Consider the following 27,227-nt stretch of genomic DNA (forward strand, 5'->3'; position numbering starts at 1 on the left):
ATCAAAGAATAATGGAATTAATCGTCACATTTAGCTTTTTTAGAGTATTTAAAAGTATTTTTAAAGTATTTAAAGTATTTAACTTTAAAAAATCATATTGTGTGATACAAAACAGTGTTTACTTAAAAGAAATTCAAACAAAAATGTGTATAACACATCTAAACGAAAACGGACTCTATAAACATCAGTAAAGTACACCTCAGAAACAAACTTAAACAGAGATCTTTGTTTTGCATTTACTCATATTTTGGAATTAAATTTTGAAGACCGAATTTGCAGAAGACTAATAATACAGACCAATTATAAACCCAATTTACAAACCTGATCTTGAAATATTTAAGAAGAAACTTACGTAATATATCTGAAGTCAATAAGGAATGTGAATCTACAGAAATCTTCAAACTTTCTAAACATGATACCTTACATAGAAACTTTAGAAATTTGGGGAAAAAGTTTCTAATTTATTAAAATCAACAGAATCTGACACCAACGGAGAGAAACGGCTTAAATCTATCAAGATGCAACCTAAACACCACTTTTGGTTACAAAATAACTTATTGATAAAAATATTTAAAAAAACAACAACTATTGCGATCAAGTGACCAACACATCTAAAATTTATAGTCGGCCTATTTGTGAACCTTATAACCTTATGCCAAATCGCTTTGTCTAACAATTTCTTTTTATATACAAATTCAGAAAATACTTTAGTTGGATAATGGACACTTAGTTTTCTAAAGTATGTTTGCAAGTAAAAAAACACATCACATTTGTTAAACATTTACACAATTTAGACATTACTATCACTATGTGTAGTTTTGATTATATAATTTTGATTTTCCTAAAATCACTCGACAAGAAACACGCAATATTTCATACAGTTTACTACAAACGACTCCCAAAAATGTATAAATATGAAATTAAAACATTTAATCAAACTCTTATCATTTGCTAGTTATTTTTCTAGAGTGCAAAGATTCATTCTTCATTTAGTTACAATGACTTACCTACGGTTAGCCCTCTATTATTTATATTAGTCATCCCTTATTTACATCATATTGATCAATTTGCCACAAACACATCCTTACCCAAGCCTTCTTTTCGGTTTCTATGTGTGGACGATGTTTTCTATGGGCTCAAAAGCAGAGAAACACTTTTCTTCCAACACATATGCTATATAAACAAGAAAACAAAATTATCACTAGATTAAAAGTCATGTAAGTCTGGCTATTGAACTTGAAAAAATAAACCAAACTTGACAGGGATAGAAGTGAGCATATAACTATCTGACTAATGATCACACAGTAGACTAAGCACTAAGGTGTATCGACTTTACATGGAAAATGAAATTCCTACATCACTGACTTCCCGCTTGACGTTCTAATAGAATCTCAGCTTCCATCATTATATCTTTTCTTTAGTTATTTTGTTAGAATACTATTTTTATTACTATTTCATAATAGAAAAAACACTTTAAGATTAGAATTTCTGGCTCTGTTTGTTTTGCTAGTGAAAAAGGTAGTAATGTAGGGATTTTTGCAACTTTGCGCTAAAGAAGAAAACAGCAGAAGTTAATAGAAAATATAAACTTAAGGAAGTTAAAAGAACGAAAACAATTCTAAAAATATGAAAAGAAACCGTGATATTGAATAGGATACGAAATGTTTATTTAGAGGCAAATTGATTGTTTTACTTTCTTCAAATGCCATCTTGAGTATTAAGTGACAGTGTTTAATAGCTATACCGAAGTTGAGAAAATATATGTATGTATCTACTATTCATTTTATTAATTATAATATGACTGTTATGTCAAAATATAAATAACTGGTTATGCTCATTTGTTTATTGAAAGCTAAACACAAAGTTCTACAATGTGCTATCTATGCCGTGCTCACTACCAGTATCGAAACACGATTTTTTATCCAAGCCACTGCTGTAAATAATTATTTACTATATATTTGTTTACAAAATATTTTATACAAAAGATTTACAATGTTTTATCTTTGAAGTAAACAGCAGAAGAGTAAACATAAATGTTTCGCCTAATTAAATTACTCCTGACGCATAAACTACGAAAGTGCCATCTGAAACATTATAGTTTTGCAATATTGACATAAAATAGTTAACTTTTAAAAATGTTATTTCTTTAAATTATTAGAAAAAATCATTACGTTCACTTCTTACATAAAGTATGATTATGATTTCAGAAATTGAATAAAAGTTACATAGAGTAGTGAAACATTACTTGAAACTTTAAGTAAAACACATTTTTGTTCTTCCATATATAGTCATAATCACAAATCCTGGGATTTATTTAGAAAACGTCCTTTAGTCCGTAGAAAAGTTATGTTGTTCAGTTTTAAGCGCATGGTAGGTTACTTATTACTTTTTACTTCCGTGTAGATCACTTCATATGTGAGAAGGTGTTATTTAGTAGTTTTTTCCTTTTATCTCCAAGCCTTAATTTTTATACGTTAGAGAAAATAATGGGCTTCGAAGAAGATAACTTCGACATAAAAGTTAATTTTATAGCATTGTTTTTTTTCTACAAATGTCTGCTTCTCTAGTGAAGTATGTGAAATCTCAATGATAGGGTATAAGCGATTTACTACCCTCTTTGAACTGATACGATATAAATGGTTGTGAGTATATGAATCAAGTGGTGGACAAAACAATTAAACTGATTATGCTATAAAATGATAACGTAATTTAAAAACAACAATATAAGAAAGTCACATATATTAAATGGAATTATTTATCTAATGCAGATACGTTGTACCTTTATCTACGAGTTAATTACACAGACCTGTGATGGTTTTATAATCTTACATTTTTACTGTAATTCCTGTACCCTGAATCCCAAAATGATATCCATTTTTCTCCATCACGTGTAGATTTTTCACAAAACCTCACAGGTACTTTTACATAAGTGAATCACTTTTACTGAAATCGGGTCGCATTTTGTTGTGGTTAAAATGTTGACAACCGCTGGCTATAGATACCTCTAGACCAGCCGCGATTCGAGAGTCTTACCAATCGTACTACAACTCAAAAGAAAGATTCCGCTAGTATATAAACGGTTAAAAGAAAAAAAGGCAAAATATTACAGAATTCGTCAAAAAACGCATTACGCACATTTTGAAATAAAACTTGAGAAACAAGACAAGTTGTCTCCTGCTGGTACAGCGGTAAGTCTACGGATCTACAACGCTAAAATCAGGGTTTCAATTCCCCTCAGTAGACTCAGCAGATAGCCTAAAATGGCTTTGCTATAAAAAGAACACACATTCACTCGAACTGCCAAAAGATCCGTTTCTCATGGACTTGACATACCTGTACATACTCCATCAGAGACTCTTGATACAGTTTGATATAGTTCTGATTCTGATGTCAACAGGAATTATGATGGGGAGTGATTTCAACCTGAAACGTCTGATGAACCAAAACAAAGGTTTCATGACGACGTCAGGAAAATGAAAAGGTGGTATTAGAGAAGGCAAAACATCTGCATGAGGTTTTGTTATTCTGTTCATTGAAACAAGATGCTCCAGAGGCAATACATAAAAGAAAGATCACAACACGTACTCTGAGAGTAAACAACGAAAATCTGGCAAAAAGAAAGTCAGAATGAATATTCGTTTGACATCATTGTTCTTCCCCTTTCTTCAGTTTGTTTGCATTTTGTTACAAAAATAATAATAAAAATGTTTAGTGTGGTAAAGAAAATAATTTTACCTAAATCATTTTACCATAGTTTTTAAATCTTTAACCATTTCGATTTAGAGGTTATTCTGGCGAAGTTTAAATTTATAGTGATTGCAAAAATTACTTTATAGTGCCTTATATCTATACAGACTGTAATATAAACATTTTTATAAGATACTTTATAGTTTCTTTGAAGTAGCCATTATTCTAAAATACTTTAAATGTATAATCACCATGAAGTAGACATTATTCTACGGGGCTTTAAATATATAGCCAATATGAATTGGACATTTTTCTTAGGTATTTTAAATCTATAAACACAATGAAATACGCGTTTTTCTCGGAAATTTTAAAATTATAGCCTTTGCAAAGTTTCTATAAATCTACAGCTAATATTAAGCAGGCATTATTCTACGTGACTTTAAATCTATAATCACTAGGAAGTGGACAATACTCCTTTGAAATTTTAATGTAAAACCACTATGAAGTACACATTATTAGATTTATAATCAATTTGAAATTCTTCCTTACAGAATACTGTAAATTAGTCATTATTGTACGAGACTTTAAAAGTAGCATCACTGTAAAATGAATATTATTGTTCAGGACTTTAAAAACATAGCCACAATTAAATAAACATTGTTCTTAGAAACTTCTCATTTAGAGCCACTGTGAGATAGATATTATTGTACTAGATTTTAAATATATCTTTTAATACATAGTCACTCTATATAGACCGATCATGTGATCTTTCTTTATAGATTTAATATTTTTAGCTTTCAATATAGTACATGTATCTCCAAAACAGTTGACAATATTTCACTGGAAATATTATAAGTTTTCAACATATAAAAAAAATCATGTTATTAGAGAATTTTTTCTAATAAAAATAGAGATCTTCCTATAGATATGTTGAAAATTTGTTTTGAGTAGTCCGCTTGCTTCTTCTTTGTGGGTATTTGGGTATGTTGAATTTTTAAATACCCAGGAGTGTCAGGCACACAAGACCTTTGCGTAGTCCGCGTACAAAACAATTTTCGTGTTCAAATTTAAAATGCTTTTCCTTGTCTCAAAAAATCTCGAACTTCCTTTGTGTAATCCCTAAACCCTCCTAAATGCATTTAAAATGCTTTTTTTTTCAGTAAAAGTTGATAGTTTATATGTTATTTTCTCTAACCTAACTCAAAGCGGGAATGGTAAATCTGACCGACCTCGTAACCACCAAAAATCTATATAAATCTAAGCTACCCTTTTCCATTTTGTAATAACTTCATATTGCAATATAAAACAACATTCGTTTATTTTAATTATTTCTAAATTGGTAACAGTATACATCTATTTATAATTAAATGTTACTGTTTTTATTGCTCTTTGAACCGTGATAAACTACTGTCCACGTGCTTATGAGTTGCAAATTACTCAGAAAATGGGTAGCTTACGTTACTCATCAGACCTGGCATGGCCAGTTGGGTGAAGGCGTTCGACTCGTAATCCGAGGGTTCGAATCCCGGTCGCACCAAACATGCTCACCCTTTCAGCCGGGGGTGTTAAAATGTAACGATCAATCCCACTATTTGTTGGTAAAAGAGTAGCCCAAGAGTTGGCGGTGGGTGGTGATGACTATCTGCTTTTCCTCTAGTCTTACGCTGCTAAATAATGGACGGCTAGCGCAAATAGCCCTCGAGTATATCTGTGTGAAATTCAAAACAAACAAACAAACAAACAAAATTTTCCACGTTTCACGTGGAATTTCCACGTAGCTTTGCGCGAAATTCAAAAAGCCAAACCAAACCGTTACTCAATTGAATTATATTACCCACGAGCTACAACAACAAGCATAAGCAGCTCACGTGCATGCCTCGTGAAACATTTTTATAACATTATTGTTATTTATTTCACTTAACCTAATATTAACTACTTGCTTTTATAATTATACATGAAGAATAAACATGAAAAACAATAAATAAGAAGAGAGTTAACCTTATATTTTATACTACTCATAGTGTTAAAATTGATAATTTTTATTTAATATAAACCTCCAAACAATATGAATTAATAATATGCAAGAAATAAACATATTTCATTACCTCTCAAATGTTTTCTGACTTCCTAACTCTGCGACAACAGTCATTACAAATTCATAAAAGCAAGCCGTTAACTTTGTCACGACAACGCTTTTCACACTCTGAGTGAAATTCATATTTAACTGTTCAGAACATAATATTATACACATGTGACTTGGTAAATGAAATCTTGAGTTTCTATTGGTTATGGGTAACGTACAATTAAACGTGAGAGCGAACTATTAACGATTTATGAAAGAGAGGATGTGAAGGGTGGGTGTGGCAGGAGAGGTCTTATTTTCTGTTCGATGGCTCTATAACCAAACAAAGTTGAATGTTATAATAAATATGATTTATCTGGGAAATGACGATTTTATAGAAAGTATCTTACGTTTAATTTCGTACTTTCTAAGATGCGTTAGGTAAAATATGGATGATGACATGCTAAGAAAAAAATTGGCACGTGTGTCACATTAGAGAAAATTCAGGATATTTTTCAAATATTGTTTGTAGAGTTGACATTTATATACTGTCAAAATACGGATTATTAGCTAATATGTAATGCTATTGTAATTGATATAAAATAAACAAAAGTAGTCTAATATTTTTTAATGTAAGATACTAAAACGCAGTTAAAAAATATTCGATGATAAGGATACATTGCCACTATGAAGTTGACATTATTCCAATTTATTGGAATATGTAAACACTCTGAAATAAACTTTACCAAACAGAACTCTAAAACTATAACAAGTATGAAGAATACATCATTCAAGGATTCTTTATATCTATATTCACTATAAAGTAGGTACTATACCGGGAAACTTTAAATCTATATCAGCTGTAAAGTAAACATTCTTTTAGGCGTATTGTTTTATATAGCCACTCTGAAGTACATCTTATTTCATTCGATTTTAAATCTATAACAAATTGTAAAACAAGACATGCAGTCCATGGAAGCAGAGGAAGCAATGCTTCTTCAGTATAATTAAAAAAAATAATAGTTTTCAAAATCAGCTAAATATTACATTATGAATTTGCAATTGATTCATACGGAAGCACTCTACTATACTGTACATAATCAGTAATCATCTTGTAAGGGCGATAGCACTTTGGGGAGAATCTAGACTGCAACTCATAAAATGCTTTCTTTTTTAGCTTAACTTAGTTTCTTCCTATGAGAAAAACTATATTTCTAACTAAAACATTTTTGTTACAAAATATATTCTTTAAACTATAAAATGGTATTTGAACGAATAATTTTCTGAATAAAAAATTCAAATTCATACTTGTATTTAAAACACATATCTTGAATGTAATATTGGCCTCTTTTGTGACATAAGGAAAGCACTTACTAGTTCATCTTACTTCAAAATACACGCAAAATTGGAAATTGTTGACAATTTATAGTCTATATATTAAACAATTTTAATCACTAAGAAAATTAAGCGAAATAAATAATTTATAAATAATTTAACGTTTCTTAATTACTGTTTAATAAATTAAAATGTACAATACACAAATTAAATATAATAAGAAAAATAATAACTTATAGTTAACTTTCTTGCGATACTTGTTTTTTTCATGATCTGCACATCACGCTCGTGGCTGTTTGTTACATTTCTGATGTCATGTGGTATGCAGGTGTTTCGGGTATTGTATTAAATGATACTGTTATTTTTTGTATACATAAACTTTTGTGAGATATCACCCTAAAGATATGAATATGGATTTAAAATATACTAGAAAAAAATGTAACTATGTTACTGAAAACTTATTAGTGAACAAGTTTGGTACAAAGAGTTTTAGCCATAAAAAAGCATCATCAGAAAGGGTAGATCAATGCCAGCTCCAAGCCTGATGAAAGAACAAAGTAGTGCGTTGGAGAATTCAATTTAACTCAATATGACAGAACATCTTGGTTAACTGTTTATTCTAACTTGTAGAAGCTTTTCTGCTGGTTATTATTTAACAGTGAATTTGGGACATAGAACTCAAGCGGATTTGATTGTCTAAATAATATGCATAAGGCAATTAAAAGACATGAAAATTCCTCCATTCATATATATTTCAACTCTAGGCGTAGCTTGATTTGAAATATCACGGATTTAATTCCAACTAAATAACTGACATGAAATAAAGGTGCAAAAGCACAATGAAAAGGTGAAAAGGAATAGAAACATTTAAAAAAACTACTCGAAGTAGTGTGCAATTTGGGTGAAAAACAGTTAGCATTTATAGATTATAATGAATCACCAGAGTCTGCTAACCGAGGAAGTTTTATGGAATTGGTAAATTTGTGCAAGAAATATGATCCATTATTGAAATAATATTTAGAGTAATCAAGTGTTTTTTGGCCTATCAAATTGAATCTAGAATGACCTGGAAATAAAGAAAGATAGTTTTTATGATGATGTAATAAAGGAAGGGAATCAAAAGGAAAGGAAGATGGAATTCACAAAAAAATAAAGTATGTATCCGAATATGTCTTATTTTTATATTTAATTGGAAATACTTAACCTTAAACGGGCTTGGCCTGGCCAAGAGCGTAAGGCATGCGACTCGTAATCCGAGGGTCGCGGGTTCGCGCCCGCGTCGCGCCAAACATGCTCGCCCTCCCAGCCGTGAGGGGGTTATAATGTTACGGTCAATCCCACTATTCGTTGGTAAAAGAGTAGCTCAAGAGTTGGAGGTGGGTGGTGATGACTAGCTGCCTTCCCTCTTGTCTTACACTACTAAATTAGGGACGGCTCGGTGCAGTGGGCTAACAACCTACTCACTTAAATACCTGTTGAAGAATCCGCAAGCGATTGCGGCCCTCTGTTTCTTGATGGAATCTAATGGTGATAACTAACTAACTTAACCTTAAATATGATAGCTACAAGTAATTAATTTTATCTTAATTGGTCGTCTTGTATATATATATATATATTAAATTTTGTAAACTATCTTTTATACTTTTGCTTCCTCATCAGGACAAATCACCACACGTCCCTATTGTAAATTATAAAAATTATTCTTTTACAGCCACTGTAAAAAAAATGATATTCTGCTAGGAGACAAAAATGTGAAGTAACATTATTCAATAAGATGTTAAATATAAAATAGCTGTAAAGTATATACTATTCTACAGGTATGGTAAACATGAGGTAAAAAAAATCCATACACACACTCAAGTAATTGGTTTTAATTTCTACATATCTTTTGCACAAGACAATGAAATAAAATTTATGTATATTCTTTTATCTTCAGAGAGTATAAAAAATTTAATATACTAAAAGATAGATCCGAAACATTGTTTATATCATTTTCATATCTTAAGTATTCCATTTCATGAGGAAGCATACAATCATAAAAACAAGGAAGCAAATTCTTTTATCGTTTATTATTCAAACTGTTGGAGCATTTGAAAAAAATCCGCTTTACATTAGTGAAGATTAAATCAATACGATTCTTCTCAAATTCTCATCTGTAAATACAGCTTATTCAGCCAAACATAACCAGACATAGTATGAATCTGAGTAAACTTGCTTTGTTATTAAGTAATTGACATGTCTGCGTTTTCAAAGTCTTTCAGCCTTCTTTGAAGTTTAATCATTCGAAAGGTGGATGGAATCTTACGTTAATGACCCTTTTCATGCCCCAATTTGAACAATTAAAAGCTATAGTTCTTTAAAACTTATGTGTAACTGAATAAGGTGTTTTCAAAAATGTTTAAACTTTTAATAGAAAATGTGTATAGATTAAATGATTAAAATTATCATTACAATATACGTATTTAAAACAGACCGATACGCAATCGTAAAGGTAAAAGCCATTGAATAACAAGAAAAAGAAAGCAAATAAAACACAATGTCAATAGATATGATCATTTATAAATTTGTTTACACTTGACAAAATATAAGTTTACAATATATCAAATACCTATTTCATGATCTTTTAGGAGAGATGAAAATACTGAAATTATAAATTGATACTTCTTTTATGATATTTTTAGAAAAAATAATTTACTACATTGAGTTTATTGTTTTATTGTTACATGATATTACTTTTACATAAGCCCCGTAAAAACAGGTGGTTAAAGCGCTCGACTCGTTAGCTAAGAGTCGTGGGTTCGAATCCCCGCACAACACACATGCTTGACCTTTAAGTCGTAAAGAAGTTATAATGTGACTGTCAATCCCTCCATTCGTTGGTAAAAAACGTAACCGAAAATTGACGGTAGGTGGTGATGATTAGTTTACTTTATCTTCAGCGTACGCTACTAAGCTAGAGACAGCTAGTGCAGATAGCCCTCGTGTAACTTTGCGTGCTATTCTAAAACAATTAAACTTTTATATAATTCCATGTAATTTACCAATTTTACAAAATTAAAAGCATAAGAACTATACTTGTATTTTCAATAATATTATCTTCCAAATCTCAATACACTTGTATCCATATCAGAATTAAAGCAATTCATATAAAATTTTCAATGTAAGTTTCTAATTTCTTAAAACCGAAAGTGAAATGTTCTAAACGTAACTTTCAACAATATTCAAATACATTAATTTGTACAATCTGGTCTTTAAAATATATTCAAAACAATTCAGCGCTTTATTCGTGAAGCTGAAAATTACATTTTGATGAGTGAAGCGGCAGCAATCGTTACTTGTCAAAAGGACACCGGTTTGATTTATAGAGCAAGGGGGTACTTTGCTGACGAGAATAATATTATCAACAAAAAAAAAAACGTAATCACTGTCCACATTGTTGTGACAATGATCTTCTGGGTGATACCTTGTAACGCACCTACTGTCATAAGAAAAAAAAACTAATGATAAACAAGTATTTTTGAATTTATTCATGATATAATGTTTTGTACCCAAATAAAAATAAATTTCTACCTATAAAAAAAGCAATTTCATATGTGTTTTTTCATTAAAAGACTAACAATAGATGATGCAGTTTCGTGATTATGGACATTTAATCCACAGGTGACTGAAAATTTTCAAAGATCGAAAAAGAGTATTGGTGAGAATTAAATATATGACGTCAGAACATAATTTCAATCAGCCTAAAAATACTTTGCAGGGCAGAACATACACAACAATGATTAGAAATCAACACTAAAAAAATAAGAATGATATAACATGATATACAATCATATAACATTGTAATAAAATATATCATTTAATCACACGTGAAACACAAATTTCTTTTGTTTCTCTTTTTTTGCTTTAAATAAGGCACAAAGCAACACAATGGGCTCTGTGCGATCTGTACACCACGGGTATCGAAACCTGCTTTCTATCGTTGTTAGTCCGATAATATACCGCTGTGCTACTGGAAGTTATAATAACTTACATCATTATACTATATTAGAGAGTTTGAATTAAAATTTTAGAATGAATACACTACGAAACTTAAAGTTTCAAGTCTTCGTACTAAGTTAGAACGTAATACAACTCGAGAATGAAAATACAATTCAGCTATTAGGTACAACAATGCGTAAATTTATTAGTTAAATACCGCTTATCAAGTCAAACAAAATTCATTAACTTTATAGCTTATAGCAATACAGAAAAAGTGTTATATGTCATCAAAGTAATTAATATAAGTAATAATTATTACGACATTTTAAAGTTCAACTTTAAAGGGGTATTTTTGAAAATAAATATATCAAAAGACAAGAACGGTTTTAGCTTTTAACAAAAACATTTCACGTTCATAGAACCATGTTTAATAAGAAAAAAATCATACATATATTTAACTGAATATTGTAGCCACCGTGAAATACACATTATTTATGATAATTTAAATCCATAATCTTTGTGAAGTAGTCATACTTCCAGGGATCTTTAAGTCTATAAACACTGTGGAGAGATTATTTCTGTAGTAGAATTTAAATTTATAACCACTGTAATATAGATATTATTTTATAGGACACTAAATCTATAACAACTGTGAAGTAACCAGTATTCTACGTGTCGTTAAATCTGTAACAACTAGGAAGTAATTCCAGGAGTTCTTAAATCTGCAACAACCATGAAGATAATTTTATTTTAGAGGAATAAAAACACAAAACCCCTATTAAGCAGACATTATTTTAGAAGACTAAAAATATAATAACAGTAAAGTATTCACTGTTCTCGGAGACTTTAAATCTGTAGTCACTCTAAAGTAGCATTATTATACGGGACTTTGAAGCATTGTGAAGGAGACATTATTTTAGGAGCTTCCGAGGTTTACAGTATACCAACTGTAACAAATCAACAGTATTATTATGAAAACTGACTCTTTACCCGTCGATTTATAAACTTTAAGTAAGGTTTTCCAAAGTTCAGTTGGCAACAATATTTTACTTACACATATATTATATTTTTACTCTTACACTCGAGAATCTTCTAAAGATTTAGAAAATACTCGGGAATTTTGCAACACATATTTAACATTATAAGTTATATCCATTTTTTAAATATATATTTAATTAAAACAAAATTTAATATTAAAATAAATACATAATAGTAAAACCGTTACAATAACAACTCTAAAGTAGTCATTATTCTAGAAAAGTTTTATTCTATGCCAACAGTAGAGTAGACATTATTCTAAAGAACTTTAAACCTATAACTACTATGAAATAAATATTATTATAGAGAATTTAAGTCTGTAACCACTGTAAAATAGACATTATTTTAGGAGTTTTTAAGTTTATAGCCACAGCAAAATTGACATCATATATACATATAGTTACTATAAAGTAAACACTATTCTTGGATACCCTACATCTATAAGCACAGTAAAGTATACAATATTCTAACGGACTTTAAATATATAGGAACCGTAACATAAATTTTAATCCAAGATACTTTAAATCTGTAGCTTCTATAAGTAAGTATTATTCTAGGAGACTTTAAATATAAAACCACTGTGAGATAAATGTTTTTCTACGTCACTTTGTAAACTATAGCCACTTTAAAATAAACATTAATCTGGCGGACTTTAAATTTATATTCACTGCAAAAATTACATTATTCTAGGGTTCCTTATATCTATATTGGCTATGATATAAATATTATTTTAAGATACTTTAAATCTGTAAAAGAAATATCGTTCTATGGTACCTTAAATCTACAATCTCTGTGAAGCAGTCATTATTGTAGGGTAACTTAAATTTGTAATCACTAGGAAGTAGACAATACTCCTTTCAGATTTTAATGTAAAACCACTGTGAAGTAGACATTATTCAAGGAGCCATTGATTCTATAACTACTGGAGGATTAGATTTGTAACCAATCTGAAAGTCTTTTCTCCAGAACACTGTAAATCTTTTACTACTGCGAAATGACTTACCCCGTCAAACACGTTTTCCAGTAGATTCTCAGTGACTCAGTGGCAAATCTGCAGACTTATGGCTCTACAGACCTGGTATCAACAGCAGTGGTGAGCAGCACAAATAGCCAATTGGACAGTCTTGTGCTTAACTACAACAATAACAGTGTTACGATAAAACTAATACCTATGTTCTAAAGAGAAAAAAAAAGCTTGAATGGTTAGACTAGAAAAATAAGTAGAAAATACATTTTCTCTCCATAAAGATCACCTGTCTAATATTTAGTTATTTGAGTCCTTTTGAAAACTAATAAAGGTAAGGAACATATAGTTTTAGCTCATGAAATTTATTTTGTTGTATTGAACCTGAATTCTGAATCATTTTCGAGTGCATTGTGCTAATATGTGATTCTTTATTGTTAAACGCAAAAGTACACAATGGGCTATCTGTGATGTGCTCATCAAGGATACAAAAACTTAGTTTTTAGCTTTATAATATCTAAGTTTTACTGCTGAGCCACCAAAGAATAACTGTAGGTATGCTCTGTTATTGTTGTTTGTTTTAGCACAAAACTAGCTGCACAATGAGCTATCTGCGCTCTGTCCACAACGGGGAATTTAGCCCCGGATTTAAACTTAACGCTTACCGTAAACGTACAGTTGGAATCTCATTTATTTTAGAACTTGATTAGAAGTACAAACTTCCTGTTGAAACACTTCATTATAAAACAAGAAAACAATAATGAAATAAAACCTTTCAACAGAAGAATTAATTGTGCGAACAACAAATAGTAGGTATGCCTTATGGTAGACCTTGAAAAACAATACAAACAGTAGATAGTAGGATGGCAATTGGATAATTCATGTGTAATAGCACAGGCACATAATGTAGTGTAATTTTAACACGCAGATATATAATAAATTAAACATAGCTGTTATTTAATAGTTATATATATTGCTAAATGTTAATTCCTACCCGTGCTATTATGTAAGGATGATACAAATGCCATCCCTACTATTCTGTTTGTATTGTGTTTGGAGGATTGATATTAGCCATCCATACATTTACATTCTTTGTTTTGAAAAGTTTTTCTATTTACTTGTTGCTGCACAAATTCAGGGTATGCTACAGGAATATCTTGTTTTAATTATTTATTACATTATTTCGTAATACTGGCATACTGATATTCTAACTGTCAGTTACAAAACAATGATAAACGCTGATTATATGTTACTATAATATCCATAAATATCCCTAGGCAGTAAATGGTAGTTAAAAACTTTATAAATTCCCGCCTAACAAATACATGTTGTAAGCTTTCGAGTTTGTCATCTTTATTCGATAGCTTATGATGAAAAAAAAATCTTTCTATCTTTATTATTTCTTACGGTCATCCTCATGCAGTTGGTATCACCTTATTTTCACCTCTCCCGACCGCGTGTCTATTTTGTTTTAAGAATTGTCCATCAATGTGAACAATATAACTCAAACGTTTTCATATGATTTTCATCAAATTCGGTACAAAGATTTAGAGTTCTCCAAGATTCAAACGATTAACTTTGGGTTAGCGTAGTATAAAGTTCAAAGATGCATTGAATGTCAAACATTTTGTTTACCATAGTGGCAGATTTTGATAAAAAAAACAGTCACAGCTCGAAAAAAAATAAGATAGAATCTTAAAAATCTTAACACCTACACCTAAAGTTTCGGGAATGACAAATTTTTTGGTTGGACGGGTTTTGTACTCTGCAAGTTGGTGGTTCTTTGTTTTTCCAGATTTTATTTTATATGTTCATATAAATCATATCATAAAATTAGTGATTAATTAAACTTAAGTGATTTGTTGAATGGATTTTTACAGACACGTGTGAGAACTTGTTCTGTTTTGCAAACTTTTATTGTGTTTTTTGGTGTTCGAAGAACATGAGCAGCTCATATATATATATATATATATATATATATGTTATCTTGAAAAAAATACATTTCCTCTTTTTAAGAACACATGTGTTTGTGAGTAATACTTTTATTTAGAAATCGGGGATGTAAATAAAAATATATGACATTATTGTGAATAACTGATGAAAAAGTATATTCTGCATAAAGATTCCAGTCCCGTAGTACGTGTAGACTGTTACGTAAGAACAGCTTGAGATTTTTAATACTAAGTTTTAACCTCCAGCTTCGATTTTATTTAAGTGACTAAAACGTATTATATGTATATTTATTTTTTTAATGATAACAACTGAATAATTTCAATAGGAAGTTTAATTTGCTAAATACCTCCATATTTAAAGATTGGAACCTATGGCTTAAAAAATCGGTTTATACAAGGTTAGCGCACAAAACTGTTCCAAATATGGGTTTTTTATTATGAAGAACAGAAATCAGTTTATGAAGACCCCTTTATTTATTTAAAACCGTATAACAAAGTATGATGTAATTAAATCTACTATCATGTATGTAATACCTCTTAGGGTATCATGCTTTTTAATAGTATATTTTTGCTAATCACCAAATAGATTTAAAATTTCGATAATTTTCTGATGTAAATTTCGCTCGAAATTTGTTTGTAACTTAAAAACAATCCGATGTAATTTTCGTTCGAAATTATCTTGTAACTTAAAAACAAACCTATAACCCTCAAATTATTAGAACTTAGAATATCGGAACAATATCTTCTTGCAATAAATTCATATTATATTAGTTGAATCCAGTTTCCTTTATACTGTTTATTCATTGATTGTACAACTTTTACAGTTATTCTTCTAGAAGATTTTTTAGTTGGAACCACATGAAAACAAATATTTTAGACTCTTTGGCTCAAGATTTATATACACATGAACAGAAGTTGATGACCACGCCTTTTTTCCTTTTCTATTTTGATAATCGCCTCATTTTAAGTTAGTTCTTCCATGTAATTATATTTCTATATTACATGTATTTGTAAGTACTTAATCTCGAAGTTTTGTATATGTTAGTAACAGAACAGATACAGATACAGAGAAAAGCTAATTTTATTTTACCCAGATCCATTTCAGAAAGATTTTGCACACCTGTACATCAGCACTCTCAAACACACTAAACAGAGTTCGTTATGGGTTCTCAATTATACCCCATAATGGCAGTTATTTAACCAATAATTTGTTTAAGTATTGGCAGTCTACTACCCAAGGTTTCAGTATAAACCTGAGGGTGGGTGACAAATAGAATGATCATTATTCATCAAAATGGCTCAGCATGACCAGGTGGTTAGACCATTTGATAATTTCATTTCTATAGGTTAAAGGCCGACCCAGCAGCATGACGAAAAGCTCATGGCCCGGCATGGCCAAGTGTGTTAAGGCGTTCGACTCGTAATCCGAGGGTCGCGGGTTCGAATCCCCGTCACACCAAACATGATCGTCCTTTCAGCCGTTGGACGTTATAATGTGACGGTCAATCCCAATATTCGTTGGTAAAAGAGTAGCCCAAAAGTTAGCGGTGGGTGTGATGACTAGTTGCCTTCCCTTTAGTCTTACGCTGCTAAATTAGGGACTGCTAGCACAGATAGTTCTCGTGTAGCTTTGCGCGATATTCAAAAACCAAACAAATCTAAACGTTCCCTTTTGCTCTCACACTGCTAAATTAGGGATGGCTAGCACAGGTAGGTTTGCGTAGCTATGCGCGAAATTAAAATAAGACAAATATTCAATGAAAAGTAGAGATTGTATGTCTCTAATCCAGTGTAAGGTTGACAATTTTCAGCTCTGCATTGGAGCATAGCTCGCTTAGACTTATCTCACTATCACAAAGTTTCGCAAAACAGTCAGTATAAAGCTTCAACATACTGGTCACGTTTTAATGTTTCTACCAATGATCTTCGGATCTTTGTTTAGAGAAAGAGAACTGAGAGATACGCTCAATATAACATTATTTAATGTGAAAATTTAGGTTGCGAATTAGTTGTGACGTGGAGATGCATCGTTATGATCGTATTTTGTTCATGTGGCTGCTTGTTACAGGTCTAATAAACAAAGAAATTAGGTATTGGCCTTTGTTATTGTTTAACTTACGCCAGTTAATCCTCATATCATATTAGCGTATATCTGACCTCTGATTTTAAGTTCACTGTTTTTCTATATGTAAAATGTTTTAATCGCATACGTTTATTGTTTTATAAATTTCAAAATCCTAATATGCAAAAAATAATCATTTGTATTTTTTATTAAAAATTGACTTAATTTTGGATTATTATATTGAACTTGAGAGTTTATAAGATGCAAACTTCAGTGTCGCCTCTCTCTTTCATCATAAACACATGTATGTACAAAATGTTATGTTCCTTATGCAAACAGCTTGGTGCTTCATTTAGAACTTAGTTCATAAACAGTCCAGACCACGCAGGACTCACAGCATGGTTTCTGGCTTTATGCCAAAATAAAGGTTTTCGTGCTGTTTTTAACGCATAACATTTTAGTATTATACCTTCGAGGAAACTTTGCCCTAGAGTGCAAGCTGATAATATGTTCAGTTCACACTCAAGTAAACAGTATTCTGACATGTCTGTTTAATATAGTTTATTTTAATATTTTTGTGTTATTCTCTTTTTTTTTCAAACTGTTTGTTTGCATCTACGTTTCGGTTATACAAACTAATATGCCGATTATCTATTAACATATTTACTTCTCTCTTTCACTTTATCTGTATATGTATATATATATATATCATGTTTATATAAGGACAAACGTTATTTTTGGATATTTTACATGATAAGAAATTTAACTGTATAAATTTCTTACTCATTTTACTTATATAAGAATTAATACAAATGGCTTCCTGTATATGTTTTTAACAATCTTTATTAATATATATCAACGAAAATTGATCATTTTTCAGAGTTAACCGTGTCTTCATAGACTTAGAATGTTTATAAAACATGATGACAGAATTTTTCACTTACTTCTTCTTACACTGACACACTCATTCAACATTTAACTGTTGAAAACTCTAATATTGTTCAAGATGAACATTTAATTTTGTGATGAGTAATGTACATAGATCTCGCAGATAACAGAGAATCAAGTGGAAAGGCACAAAATTATCTTTGATAGAATTACTTAAGCACCGAATATCAAATTGGAGTAAAAGAGAAAAAATAAACATAACCAGTTTTCACAGTGGCTTGAGCATTATGGAAAAATGCTCCAATAATGAAATTAATGTTTCAAAATGTTTACGCTTAATACTGACCCACAGATACTTTATAAAGTTCTTTAAAAGTGTAATAAAAATCCCAAATTTTTTACATAAAAATATGTCATAATAACAGCAGCTGAAACATATAATAACGTCGTATTTTGTTTTCAAAAAGGCTAACATATACGTTGTTCTTCCTTCCCAGTAGAACAGTGATATGTCTGCGAACTTGCAACGCTAGAAATCGGGCGAAGAACAGATAGCCGATTTTGTAGCTTTGTGCCTAATTACAAACAAACTATATACGTGATTAACGCAACGTGCACGACATTATCAAAGAACATAATAAGTTTTAAATACAATTTATATTTGGAACAAATACTAAGAATAATGCAGTTTTAAAGTTATTATAAATTGTTAAACTCTACAAGTCAAGTTATAAATACGGATTAATTGCTGTTTTACAGTTAACGAATTCATACAAGCCAAAATGTTTATACTTAACCAGACAGTCATACGATTCATCTCATATATTTGTAAAAAGTTGCAAAGTATATTGATTGGTGGTAACTTCAGTCAGTAAGCAACAAGTTTTTGTCTTTTGCACTTGAATATCAAGACATCACATAATTTCTAAGAAAAATTACTACAAAGCTTTACAAGTTAACAGAACGTTCAAATGCATCGTTGAAATAGAAGTACCAACATTCGTAACATAGCTAAGCATATCTATTTTTCAGATTTAGTATTTTGATCAAGTCTTTTCCTTCATACTTTTCAATAAAACAGGATATTTTATTTTCAAAATTATTGACAAATGCATTGCAAAGAATTTATGCTATAACGTTTATCTATTGAACTTATTAGATTTTTCAGAATTTTTTTAAATTTGGAAGACTTTATAGAGCGAGATAGAGCATTAACAAATATGCATTTTAGTGGGGTTTTCCTCTCAACAAATTATACGCTGTTTCTTTTATTGTTGTTGCAAGCATGATTTATTTCTTAACTACAATATATAACAATGACAAGTTCATAACGTTCTATACAATATTCAATACGAATGTTCTCAAACATTATTGTACAAATTAACATAACAGACACACATGATGCATAAGTTTCTTCATCTTAGCCTCACATAATCTAATTGAAATTCTAATTGTAATCACCTATCAAAGTTATTATTTTATTTGATACGAACATAAGTTATGCTGAATCATTTGTTCTACTCGGTGTGATAGTTCCCTAAATATCAATCACAGACTTACCATGGACAATACAGAATATAAATAACTTTCTTTATTATAAACGTATATAATCCAGTGCAAGCCTGGCATGATCTGTTAGTTTTTTCACTCGACGCACAATCATTTGGTAGCGAATTCGAATGTCATTATCTAACATGCTCACTTTTCTGCCTTGGAGTACATACTTTTCGATTAGAGTAACTCAAGAGTTTGCGGTGGGTGGTGCTGGACTCTCTTCCTTCTAATGTATGAACTGTTAATTAAGGGCCGTTAGTGGAATATAACCTTTAAGATACTTCGCGCTGAATTTAAATAAACATTTATAATTTTATTCAACTACTCTAAAAATTATAGTGGAATTATTATTTACTACTCTTTGGCTATTAACTCAATATAGATAACATAATAAACAGTTGCTATAGGATATAAACAATTTATTTTACCCTAACCTTACATACTAAAACATAAGTTGTATAATTTATAACTTCTCCAAACTCTATGGCCCGGCATGGCCAAGCGTGTTAAGGCGTGCGACTCGTAATCTGAGGGTCGCGAGTTCGCCTCCCCATAGCGCCAAAAATGCTCGCTCTTTCAGCCGTGGGGGCGTTATAATGTTACGGTCAATCCCAATATTCGTTGGTAAAAGAGTAGCCCAAGAGTTAGCGGTGGGTGGTGATGACTAGCTGCCTTCCCTCTAGTCTTACACTGCTAAATTAGGGACGGCTAGCACAGATAGCCTTCGAGTAGCTTTGTGCGAAATTCAAAAACAAACAACCAAACTCTATGTTAACTTTCAAAAATTATCTTTCCGCTTATCTGTGTTTCACAAACAAAAATATTTTTAAAACTAACCTTTAAGCGAACAAAAAATGTTTACTTGTCTGAACTAAACGAAAACAAAATACCTAGTAAAGTTTACATACTATTATCACAAATTCAGACAATATATTATACCTTAATTTGCACATAAAAAGTGCAAATGATAAACGACTAAAGGCTTTTCATCTTTATCTGTAGTGATTGAAAATAATAATAAGAGTAGACGTGTCGCTCATCTCTACTTATATTGTACCAACATTGCAGTCTCTTCTAAGGTTGTTTTAAACGCGAAGAGAACGTTTAAATGACGGTGGTTATGACAATGTGATTATTTTAGAAAAGAGATTATCATTTAGCCTTTACCAGAAATCATTAATTTCCAACCTGTTTCACATTAATTTTTCCGAAATGATAATGAAAAAATCTTCTACATTCATTTTTGTTTCTCAGTGCACCAAAAAAGTATCATAGAGCTCACATTGGTTTCCCTTAACAATAATATTATGGGATCCAAAACAGCATTTTCCGTTTGAATTTGTAGATTCATTACTTTAACCTGTTGACTGCCAAGTATTTCAGCTGCTACAATACAACTCTAATGCTTCTTCATTTTGTAACATTTTTCGTGACGCCATTTTGGATCGAAAGTGAAACAATTTGTAAGTAGGTCATTGTGTATGTTGCTGATATCTAGCGTTGAAGTTAGGTATTATTGAGAACGAATTAACTCGTCCGTGGCACTGTGTTACCGATCGGCAAGGACGAGTTATCTCGTCTACGGCACTGAACAGGTTAATGTTCTTCCTACTGTTGTTAATGGATTATATGTACCCTATTTTCCTGGACGATTGAACTATAATAATAATATAAAAAGAGACATCTTTGAAGTCTTTGCCCCTCAGTTTTTAATACCGTGACAAAAATGTGGTTCTGACATAAGCTGAGTGTCTTAGTACGACAGACAAGAGCAGAATACGAGACTTTTTTTCAGACACTTGACAAGGCCAGGTGATTAAGACGCTTGACTCGTAATCTTAAGGTAGCGGTTTCGAATCTCCGTCACACCAAAATGCTCGCCCTTTCAGTCAGGGTAGCGTTACAAATTGACGGTTAATCCATTATTCATTAGTAAAAGAGTAGCCCATGAGTTGACGGTAGGTGGTGATGACTAGCTGCCTTCCCTCTAGCCTTATACTGCTAAGTTAGAGACAGCTAGCGCAGATAGCTCTCGTGTAGCTTTGCGCGAAATTCAAAACAAACAAACACTTGATTATTAAATTTTAAAAAAAATTATCCTCACAATAAACCCAATGTATTTGTAGTAGTGTAATGGCTATTTAAGAATAAAATTCAATAAGCACAAAGAAACATTCTATATAAACACGAAATGATTTCTGTTATCATGATTTTCGGAAAATGGACAACTGTGTAAAGTGAAAGCTTCTACGTATTATTGAAATGTTCTCTCAATATCTTCAGTCAAATAATATTCAAATAATGTGACTGGTTGCAGTTCTTCTTGGATCATTTGACTCACTATATTACTAAATATACTATATTGCTAAGCTATTTATCTTAACCTGATATTGTGTGACACAACAAATAAGCTCACTAATGTAAACAGTGCATCATGTATCCATTTCAAAATAACTGGCTACAACCAAAATGTCACAAAGTTGCATCTTTAAAACAACAGCATAAACCACACTTCATTTCTTCGTGCATACAATTTGCTTTTAATATTAAGTAATATTTTTAAGTACACAGGTATCTAAAAGTTATCCATTAATAACCAGAGATTAGTGTATTTTGATGGAAAGTGCATAGAAAGTTCTGTTCTTAGTTTTCAGAAATGACAACAGTATTTTACGATAAATACAAAAGATATTTGTATAACATTTAAATCAAATAAAGCTGAATATAAACTAAATACAGATTGCTGAAAATCACAGTTACTTGAAATTATATTAAACAAAAACAAAATTTGAACAAAAGTACTAATAATCCAGGATAGCACAAAGGAATCACTCTCTCAGTCTCCAATCACAGGTTATTTTAATTGTTAGCTCCTCACACAAAGTGTAAGAAAGTCAATATATCTTCACCGAGCTATGATATTTCTGTAAAACGTAGTCGCTCACAAAAAAAAAAAAACCTAGAAATGGAAAGTATTTTCACACACATGATTACTAGAAATATAGCCTGGCTGATAAAGTGCTTACCTAGAGATAATCTTGGATGACCAGTAGCAAAGATGACTTACAACGCAAGAAACCGGATTTCGATACCCATGGTGGGCAGAGCACAGATAGCCCATTGTGTAGCTTTGTGATAAACTTGAACGAAACAAATAAACTCTACTTTAACGGATGTTCTCTCTAAGCCAATGTTTTACAAGTTTATGAAAATAGTTTCTCCCACATAAATGCAAGGAAATAAAATTTTATTTATTTTTACTCTTTTACATTACTTAATTTAATACTTATTTAAGCGTATTGTGATGGCGATAAAAACCCCATAAATTGGAAGGTTGGAAGGTAGGAACTTTGTACATTTAATAATATTAATACATTTTATTATTATGATTACAAACTCCTTCTAACCTTAAAGCCTCTCAGTGGTTCAGCAGTCTAAATTTGTAAAAAACCAAACTCTCTTTCAGCTTTGCCTCAACCCTTTATATTAGGTTTAATACCAGTTTTAGCCGTTCTTCTTTTATACTTCTAAAACTTTCCTGAAACGTTTTCTTCATAAAGCTGTAAATTTATTTTTAAAAAATCTACTTCTTTTTAATTTGAAAAAACCTAACACACAGTCTCAATATGATCGAGATCATTGGACTGTAATATAAATAGCTTCTTTATTACATTGACGTTATAAGCAAGTATACGTTTTCAAATATTAATCAGAAAGTTTTATTTGATATATAGAACAAATACAACCGATCTTGTTCCTATAAAAACCGTTATTTCCTTCTAGTGTAATAGTTACTTCATATAAACTATAAAATCGTTAATAAAACTTTTCCCAAGTTTAAAAATTCAACACTGTATTTGTGACTGAAGTTGTTTAGCAAAATAAGCTTCTGTCATTTTTTTCCGATTTCTGCTCGAATCTTTGTTGAATTGGAAAACGGTAGAAAAAGTTTTCATTACAAGTTAGATCATAACCCATAACTCCTTGAAGCTGAAATATAGACAACTGCATACACTCTGAGAAACAGTGATTAAATAAAAATAAAAAGTCTGTATTTGTATTTAAGTTACAAGTTCAATAGCGTTATTTTGTCCAATGATGTTATAAATTTTCACCTAGGAGGCAAAAAACTGGCTGAAATTCTACAAACATTAACGATATCCACCAGAGAAAGCTAAAAATCAACCACAAATTAAAATTTGTTATTTTTTTTTGTTCTTTCATGTTAATGTTTGTCTTACTGTCCTGTGGGTAAAGTCTATACCTGTACTTGCTGCTAAGTCGTGGAAAAAACCTCTTCTAACTGTAATGTGTCATGTAAAGGACTTACTTAAAATCCATTTCCAAGAGCGTGATCTTTCTACCACAACCTCTCCCCAGGTCAACAGTGTTAGTCTCACATTCGTTTTTAAGATTTCATACCTCTTCTAATGAAACATAAAAACTGCTTCAATCTAACGCCTGAAGTAGCCATACTAATCTCCATACGTATGGTATGTGAAATTTCTTTTGGGGTAGTTAATAGTGTAATTGCCACACTACTGCTGGAAATATTATAACTCTCCGTACTTTCATATGTATTATGTTGATATTACACTTTCTGAATGGTTTGATGAAAGTCAATAACTGAGCAGTGACAGTGCTCTTGTGCAAGTCATTTTCATAAAGTGAGAGTAATACCATAATATTTCCCTTTTATTTACTCTTCTCATAATAATTGTCAATGTCTTATATTTTACAAATAATAATACAATATAACTATAACGTATAATTTACACATCACTTACAGCCAAACAGAGCATTGTAACTATAATAATGGTTGAGTTACAAATTATTAGATATTTATTTAATCTGTACAAAGATAAAGTCAACAATTAAATAAATAAAATAATCAGATCTCACAGTCTTCATTAACAGACGTATGCATATGTAAATTCTTAAAACTTTCAACCATTCCATTTATTTCCCCAGTAAATCATACTTACTGACGTTAAATATCTCTGTCGTGATCAGGCCGATTTTAAATGACCCAAAAGCTCACAAGCTTTCAAATAGTTGATTAATTCTTCAAGAAGAAAAAGTGCTTCATAAGAAGGTAATTTAAACTTATTAATTATAAATAAATTGTTTTATTAGAAGAAGATCAATGAACGTTAGAGGAGACACTATATTATACATAAAATTAACAATCAGTTATTTAATCTGACTTTTCTAACAACCCATTTAATGATAACTAAAGAAAGTTTTAACACTTGTATTAGTTCAAACGATTTTCATAGATTATTACATTGTATCTTTAAAATATATTGTGCTCTTAATTTTAATTTTTGACATGACCGAAATGACAGTTCATCATTTGCTTAGTGTCGTGATGAATGGTTTGCTTTAATATACAGTGAGTAAACTTTCTTTACAGTTGTTCTATGATGATGAATGTAATAAAAGAATCAGTAATAGCCAGGATCTGGTAGACTTTCTTTAACGTTATTCTGTGATGATGAATGTAATAGAGGAGTCAGAAAAACTGTAAATTAAATAAATACAAGTTAGTTGAAAAATAGGTCTGCCTATCCTATTCATGAATTGTTGGAACGAAATAAAAAATATGTAGTTTATATCTACGTTTATTTTGGCTTTTATGCTAATCTATGGAATAATGATAGAATAAATGTGTGTAAGTAACTTATCTTACAAATATTTTATGATATACATTTAATTTAGGTACATTAAATACTCGAAATTTAGACAATTTCCCATACTATACTTTAACATCTGAATTCTATGAAGCAGTTATCAAAAACTGAATAGCATTCTGCGACAGTGACGTGAATATTTAAGAAAACTTATCAACTGTAATTTACTATTGTTTTTAGTTACTCTCAAACAATTATCAAGCGGTTTTCGGTAACTTTATCTTGCCACTGAGATTACACACAACTGGTAATGTGTTGATATATGTGTTATGTTACAATTTTCTTAGACCTCTTATTTGTTTTTTTTCCAATCCATGAAACAAAAAAGTTTTAATTTTTCGCCTTTTACCACTATATATATTTTCACCATTTTTTTATTTCTTATTTATGGTTCTTGACTATCGTATATCTAAAAAAATACCAAAGATACAACGTATATTAGATCACGTTCTTTGTTCTTCACAGTTGTATGACATAACTGTCAGGTTCGAAGTGTAGTTTCCTGAGCTTCCCATCAAATGCCCTTATGAAGCCGTGCACAAAATATCTGATATCTGTATGTGGAACCTAATTGGATTTCATTCGCTTCTGTGCTTCTTTTATCAAACTGTATAAACTTCTCAGGAATTCTGTAAGTTTTCATATCTAAATTGCTTGTGAACAGGTTTCAGCATTATATGTGAAGTACTTTAAATAGCGATTATATGAAAGTATCAATTTCCTTCATATACTTGAATAAATTACTTATAACGTATAAATTTTAACTTACATTATAAAAAACCCTCAAGTGTTCAAGTCTACAGGTTTCGACTCTTGTACTGGAAAATAGTATTAATTTTAATTGTATTTGGATTTTTTAATCATTAATGCAATGTTAATCTGAAAATATATTTGAATTTTATTTAAAAAATAAACAAAAAACACTGTTACATGGATTTAATCGTACAATATCTTATAGTTTGATTGTTGCAGAGAAAAGCCACATTGAATTATCTGCTATGTCTAACGCGGAGAAGGAAATCATATATATTAGGGTTGTAAGTTCGTTACCTCTGGGAACAATATTTACTGAGTTTTTTTCACAGTTTTAATTAAACATTCAACAGAAGAACAAATTCAATTGCAAATGACAAGTTGATATTGACATTAGTTTTGTTTGTTCGAGAGGGATATGGTGAGCAATCCTTATCAAAATTATTCGAAAAAAAACACATCAATCTTTCCTTAAAAATACTTGGGTATTTTATAGAATTTGTTCTAGAAATTTAACAGTAAGTATTCAGTTTTTGGCGTGTTTTTCACCTGTCAATGAAAAATACTTAGCAGATACCATATAAGGTACTATGTTAGAAACGTTCCCCAATAAACAAGCGTCAGCAGCTTGGGTTCCTGACATATTTAAAAAAAAGAGGTGGTTACAAACTTTATAAAATATATACGGACTACATATGACGCGTCGAAAACGTGAATTGGAAACCTGGATTCTACTCTGCTCAATTTATTTAATTGAACTAACTGTTTAGAAATCGGTAAACAATACATATATATTATCGAAAATCTATTTAAATGTAATCATGCTATTGTGATAACTGTAATATCTGTGAGGTGTTACTAATATATTCGTGCATTTCTATTGCGTTAACTTTTAACACTTTAACTTCCATCTGCACTAGTTTTTCAGCAAGTGGTTAATACGTATAATAAGTTATAGTATAGGTATAATGTTCACGGGGAAATAAAAATTATATATATGTAATAAAAATTATATATACGTAATAAAAATATAATTAAGTTCAGATTATGTATATTAAGATGTACGTACTCGCTTTGTTAAATCGTGAATACTAGTTGTACTTTGGTTTCATTTTATTTGTTTATCGTTAAACACATATCTTCAGAACAAGTTATCTCTTTTCTACTCACCTCAGGTATAAAAACCAAGTTTTCAGTTTTCGAAGTCTTCAGGGGAGGCTGCTCTGAACTAGAATCAAATGGTTACAAATTTACATTTTAC

The 27,227-nt window shown here is 30.6% G+C and overlaps 1 long non-coding RNA gene across 1 annotated transcript; it reads right to left on the reverse strand.

The window, feature by feature from the left end:
• Positions 1 to 1,100: 1,100 nt before the first annotated feature.
• LOC143257959 (uncharacterized) lies at positions 1,101 to 27,227 on the reverse strand. The gene is made up of 3 exons (XR_013032051.1): positions 27,137 to 27,227; positions 22,547 to 22,660; positions 1,101 to 1,173 (listed from the first exon to the last, which is right to left on the reverse strand). It is a non-coding gene; the product is annotated as an uncharacterized LOC143257959 (long non-coding RNA).

This window comes from Tachypleus tridentatus, chromosome 7 (genome assembly GCF_004210375.1).
Source record: "Tachypleus tridentatus isolate NWPU-2018 chromosome 7, ASM421037v1, whole genome shotgun sequence".
NCBI lineage: Eukaryota > Metazoa > Arthropoda > Merostomata > Xiphosura > Limulidae > Tachypleus > Tachypleus tridentatus.